Raw genomic sequence first — 6,640 nt, 5'->3', positions numbered from 1 at the left:
AGTACAGTTGAAACCGGGATTAATCTGTGAAGACAACACTTCCCCTGCATGCCAGTGGCTATCGAAGGTGAGCATTTGCCCACTGAAGTCTTTTACCACTCCGAACTCCATGACGAGCACGACGGGCACACAGATGAGCTTTCTCTGAGATTATTTCTGACAGTTTGTGCAGACATTCTTTGGTTGTGCAAACCCACAGCTTCATCAGCTGCCTGGGTGGCTGGTTTCATACGATCCCACATGCGAAGACGCTGGATGTGGAGGTCCTGGGCTGGTGTGGTTAGTCGTGGTCTACGGTTGTGAGGCTGTTTGGACATACTGCCAAATTCTCTTAAAACTATGTTTTAGGAAACTTATGGTAGAGAAATGAACATTTAACTTGAGACATTCAACTTGAGGCATTGTGTTGTGTGTCAAGACAGGATTGTGTTGAGGCACAAATCTGCAGCATTGAATGTCCCCAAGAACACAGTGACCTCCACCTCCAAGTTTGGAACCTTCAAGTCTCTTCCTAGAGCTGACCACCCGGTCAAACTGAGCAATTGGGGTAGAAGGGCCTTGGTCAGTTAGGTGAGGAAGAACCCGATGGTTACTCTGACAGAGCTCCAGAGTTCATCTGTGGAAATGGGAGAACCTTCCAGAAGGACAACAATCTCTGCAGCACTCCACCAATTAGACCTTTATGGCAGAATGACCAGACGGAAGCCACTCCTCATTAAAAGGCATATGACAGCCAGCTTAGAGTTTGCCAAAAAGCACCCATAGGACTCTCAGACCATGAAAAACAAGATTATCTGGTCTGATGAAACCAAGATTGAACTCTATGGCTTAAATGCCAAGTATCACGTCTGGAGGAAACCAGGCACCGCTCATCACCTGGCCAATGCCATCCCTACGGTGAAGCATGGTGGTGGCAGCATCATGCTGTGGGGATGTTTTTCAGTGGCAGGGACTGGGAGATTAGTCAGGAACGAGGGAAAGATGAACGGCGCAAAGTACAGAGAGATCCTTGATGAAAACCTGCTTCAGAGCACTCAGGACCTCAGACTGGGGTGAAGGTTCACCTTCCAACAGGACAACGACCTTAAGCACACAGTCAAGACAACGCAGGAGTGGCTTCTGGGTAAGAGTCCAGACTTGAACCCGATCGAACATCTCTGGAGAGACCTGAAAATTGCTATGCAGCGACACTCCCCAACCAACCTGAGAACTTGAGAGGTGCTGCAGAGAAGAATGGGCGAAACTCCCCAAATACAGGTGTGCTAAGCTTGTAGCGTCATACCCAAGAAGACTTGAGGCTGTAATCGCTGGTAAAAAAAAAGTGCTTCTACAAAGTACTGAGTAAAGGATCTGAATACTTAAGTAAATGTGATATTTCAATTTTTTATTTTGAATACATTTGCAAAAATGTCTAAACACCTGTTTTTGCTTTGTCATTAGGGGGTATTATGTGTGTAGACTGATGAGGGGGAAAGCGATTGAATACATTTTAGAGAAAGGCTGTAATGTAACAAAACATGGAAAAATTCAAGGGGTCTGAATACTGTCCAAATGCACTGTACTTCCATTTGTTTTTTTAAACCGGGACCGGTTACCTTCAGATGAGTCCCGTGACACTTGTGGGGTTCGTTTACATGATTTACCAATTTTCGGGATGTCTCATGGTCTGACAAACACCGCTCTAGTTCTGCCACCTTTCACCACAGATGAGGAAGTGTTACACTGGTGGATGCTGTGGATTGAGATGCATCGAATGCAATAAAAGCAGATATCTCTAGTTTAAACTGAGGGATTTTGATGGGGATTCTTTTGTTATGTAACTTAGATTGACATACCGGTGCGTCAATCGACTCTAGGGGGTTAATCATCTTCTGTATATGCCACACTTATCAGGTGGATGGATTATCTTGGCAAAGGATAAATGCTCACTAACAGCGATGTAAACACATTTCTGCACACAATTGTAGAGAAATACACTTTTTGTGCATATGGACGATTTCTGGGATCTTTTGTTTCAGAGCATGAAAAAAGCTCATGTGTGGCTCAGTAGGTAGAGCATGGTGCTTGCAATGGCAGGGTTGTGGGTTCAATTCCCATGGAGGGCCAGTATGGGGGAAACGTACAGTGGAGATCTGCATGGAGGAATGGGCCAAAATACCAGCTACAATGTGTGAAAACCTTGTGAAGACTTACAGAAAAGGTTTGACCTCTGTCATTGCCAACAAAGGGTATATAACCAAGTATTGAGATAAACTTTTGTTATTGACCAAATACTTATTTTCCACCATAATTTGCAAATAAATTCATTAAAAATCCTACAATGTGATTTTCTGGATTTCTCATTTCTCATTTTGTCTGTCATAGTTGAAGTGTACCTATGATGAAAATTACAGGCCTCTCTCATCTTTTTAAGTGGGAGAACTTGCACAATTGGTGGCTGACTAAATACTTTTTTGCCCCACTGTAAGTCACTCTGGATAAGAATGTCTGCGAAATTACAAAAATGTAAACATGACACATTTATATTTTTGTTCAGTGTAAATTCGTCTGTAATCACAATCTAGCACGTACTCTAGAACTGGGATGGACTCCCAATCAACTACAATCATGCATGGGCTTTGTAAATAGCACTTAGGCTATGTAGTGGCTGCTCAATCATTTTCTTCCCAATGGGCTTGTAAGTAAGCATTTCACAATGTGGTCTCCTGTTGTACCTGTTGTATTCGGCGCATGTGAAAAATAACGTTTGATTTGATTTGTAAGAGCTTTGACTTCCAGGGATATCAACCAAAGCTTACATGTGAGGCTATTTCCCATGACAAATCTCAACATGGCAGTAAGGATGAATCATGTAGTAAAGACAAATAAAGTAATCCATCGCAAAACACTGTCAGACTGGAACTATTTAGCCTGAAGACAAATGACTGGTCCAAAGTTCAATAAGATAACTCTTGGATATGACCCTACCATTAGGTCAGAGAATAAATGATGTCATTGGTACTATACATTTACAAAACAATCACTAGAATATTATGTAACATCAATGTTATTACTGTAATAATTCGTGCTACTTCACAGGTCTTTGAGAAATGTGATGTACACCATCATTGTATTAAAAGGCAGAGTAATTTGATTGGTCCAAGACTTGGAGTTGAAATGTATTTTGACACAACGTGGCCCTATTTCTATCATTTATCATAGCATATGGCTATTCTATTACTTAAGTTGCATGTTCCTGTCAAGGCCATATTTATGGGATAGCATCAACATGAAATTCAACGAAGATGTGGAAGCATCCAAAATGGGCACCCTATTCCATACATAGTATACTACTTTTTACCAGAGCTGTGGTGCACTACATAGGAAATAGGGTGCAATTTGGGATGCAAATTTAGACCTAAAGTGGACTTGCCTACTGTGTTTTCTTGACCCATATAGTCCTACATCACTTGATACATTTTGTGATAATTAAATAAACATCATTATTAAGGATGAACTATTTATGCAAATAGTCTTGAGCTGGATCTGGGGATTTCGAATTACCATAGAAATGGGCCTGAGCAAATAATAGCCAAGCTATTCCTCAAACAAAATAGTCTGCAAGTGTTATAAACGGCATGGCATAGCATTTCCAAAACAAATAAACCATGCCCCAAGGTAAAGTATATGATTTATGAGTAGCCAAGCATACACAAAGTTGTAAACTTTTTTAGGTAGGCCTATTGGTATGCATGTATGCCTTTAGTTTATCGGTTATATATTATCATTATGAAATTCCTAGATTATATTATTATAGTATGAGTTTTGATATGATATCATGAGTGAACATCTGCTGAACAATTTCCACATGAACACTAATGATAAGGAGGACACCCCGCAGTGTGAGCCTGCTCGTCATCAAGGTGAATTTCGTCCTATAGCGCACTCCGTGGCTCAAACATCAACCGTTAACCCTGCTCTCGAGCTCGGTGCCTGAATGCGACGTACTACAGGGTACCCGGCTCCCCTTTTCTGACCCGCGCAGCTGTTATTTTCTACATGTAAAAAAATCACTGCCATGATTAAACTACAGTATTTCATTGCGGCATTCATGTAAAGATGTCATCCATGGAACTATGTCATGTTCAAGTATTTACCAAGGACATAACAGCTATGTTATTGCAGGTATCCTATAATACCATTATTCTAATAGAGTAATAACAATACATTCGATATACCTACCTACAATACACAATATGTGAGTGATCAGAGAACAGCAATGTAGCTGTGAAGCAACAAATTGAATCGTCACATGACACATGAATAATAATATTAATTTAAAACATGGTGGATTTTGAAATAACCCCCCAAAATGATATATATAACGACCCCAAACCCATATATTTCCCTTTTTTTCCCCATAATCTGACTAGCAACAATCACAAACTGAAAAGAAAAAGAAAGGTGGAAAGCCAGCATGAAAATGAGCTCATACATACGTATGTGTGTGTGTGTGTGCTGCGCGTGTAGCGGAGCTGCGGAGCAACAGGCGACATATGTTTCCATTCTCACCTGCAATAAAACAACCGTCAGTCTCTCAATTTCCGCCTTTAACATTCTAAACGGATCGTTCCAACGCAATCTCCCTTCTCCAGTAGTTTCCTATCCTCGTCAAAAATGTTGGAATAGCGCAGTTGAAATTCACATTTTTACAATTGCTTGTTGCTGCTCGGTATTGAACGTGAAAGGAGTGTGACTGAGCTCAAGCTGGCAAGGGAGGGGTTTGCGAGACGAGCACTGAAGGCGACAGTGTTCACCCGGAGCGCGCGCGGGGATGAACGGTCAGTCAGACAATAGGTGTTGCCTCGGTGTCTGTTGGGTTCGTCTGACTAATTCAATCCACTTGTAATATATCATCAGATACGTTCGGTCTTTTGCATCGCGGTAAAACTAAAAGGAGAGCTGTTGAGTTAAGACAAATTGTTGGTGCATTTCACTGTTAGTCTACACCTGTTGTTTACGAAGCATGTGACTAATACAATTTGATTTGATTTGTGTCCGCGGTCAGTCATCCCACTCTATCTGCATAACACTTCAATCAGTCAATGGTAGAACTATTATCCAAAATATTGCTCTTTCAGTGATTCACGTTTGAATTGTAGTCTATCACATTGGTCCGCATTTGAAAATATCCTGTAACTAAAGACTTTTCTGTGACTATGAGTCTGCTCACACAGCAAATGGCCTACAGGTAGTCTACATAATGTGATCAGGAGCCCACATTTTCCATGGTACTTACTGTATAGCCCACATTTACCATGGTACTTACTGTGTAGCCCACATTTACCATGGTACTTACTGTATAGCCCACATTTACCATGGTACTTACTGTGTAGCCCACATTTACCATGGTACTTACTGTATAGCCCACATTTACCATGGTACTTACTGTGTAGCCCACATTTTCCATGGTACTTAATATGTAGCCCACATTTACCATGGTACTTACTGTATAGTCCACATTTACCATGGTACTTACTGTATAGCCCACATTTACCATGGTACTTACTGTGTAGCCCACATTTACCATGGTACTTACTGTATAGCCCACATTTACCATGGTACTTACTGTGTAGCCCACATTTACCATGGTACTTACTGTGTAGCCCACATTTACCATGGTACTTACTGTGTAGCCCACATTTACCATGGTACTTACTGTGTAGCCCACATTTACCATGGTACTTACTGTGTAGCCCACATTTACCATGGTACTTACTGTGTAGCCCACATTTACCATGGTACTTACTGTGTAGCCCACATTTACCATGGTACTTACTGTATAGCCCACATTTACCATGGTACTTACTGTGTAACCCACATTTACCATGGTACTTACTGTGTAGCCCACATTTACCATGGTACTTACTGTGTAGCCCACATTTACCATGGTACTTACTGTGTAGCCCACATTTACCATGGTACTTACTGTGTAGCCCACATTTACCATGGTACTTACTGTGTAGCCCACATTTATCATGGTACTTACTGTATAGCCTCCATTTACCATGGTACTTACTGTGTAGCCCACATTTACCATGGTACTTACTGTATAGCCCACATTTACCATGGTACTTACTGTGTAACCCACATTTACCATGGTACTTACTGTGTAGCCCACATTTACCATGGTACTTACTGTGTAGCCCACATTTACCATGGTACTTACTGTATAGCCCACATGTACCATGGTACTTACTGTGTAACCCACATTTACCATGGTACTTACTGTGTAGCCCACATTTACCATGGTACTTACTGTGTAGCCCACATTTACCATGGTACTTACTGTGTAGCCCACATTTACCATGGTACTTACTGTGTAGCCCACATTTACCATGGTACTTACTGTGTAGCCCACATTTACCATGGTACTTACTGTGTAGCCCACATTTACCATGGTACTTACTGTGTAGCCCACATTTACCATGGTACTTACTGTGTAGCCCACATTTATCATGGTACTTAATGTGTAGCCCACATTTACCATGGTACTTACTGTGTAGCCCACATTTAAATAATAATAATAATAATAATATATGCCATTTAGCAGACACTTTTATCCAAAGCGACTTACAGTCATGTGTGCATACATTCTACG

General features: G+C 41.2%; 1 protein-coding gene across 1 annotated transcript in view; it reads right to left on the bottom strand.

Moving 5' to 3' along the window:
- The window catches only part of LOC124012976 (leucine-rich repeat-containing protein 3B-like), a 23,252-nt gene extending 18,511 nt beyond the window's left edge, over nucleotides 1–4,741 (bottom strand). Inside the window, exon 1 of the mRNA XM_046327075.1 lies at nucleotides 4,552–4,741. The gene's annotated coding sequence lies outside the window, so the exon portion shown is untranslated. The remainder of the gene's footprint in view (nucleotides 1–4,551) is intronic.
- Between the last annotated feature and the right edge of the window lie 1,899 nt (nucleotides 4,742–6,640).

The sequence above is a fragment of the Oncorhynchus gorbuscha genome, linkage group LG24, assembly GCF_021184085.1.
Source record: "Oncorhynchus gorbuscha isolate QuinsamMale2020 ecotype Even-year linkage group LG24, OgorEven_v1.0, whole genome shotgun sequence".
NCBI classification, from domain to species: Eukaryota; Metazoa; Chordata; class Actinopteri; order Salmoniformes; family Salmonidae; genus Oncorhynchus; species Oncorhynchus gorbuscha.
The sequence above is the reverse complement of the archived record's forward strand: the minus strand, read 5'-3'. Positions and strand labels throughout refer to the sequence as shown.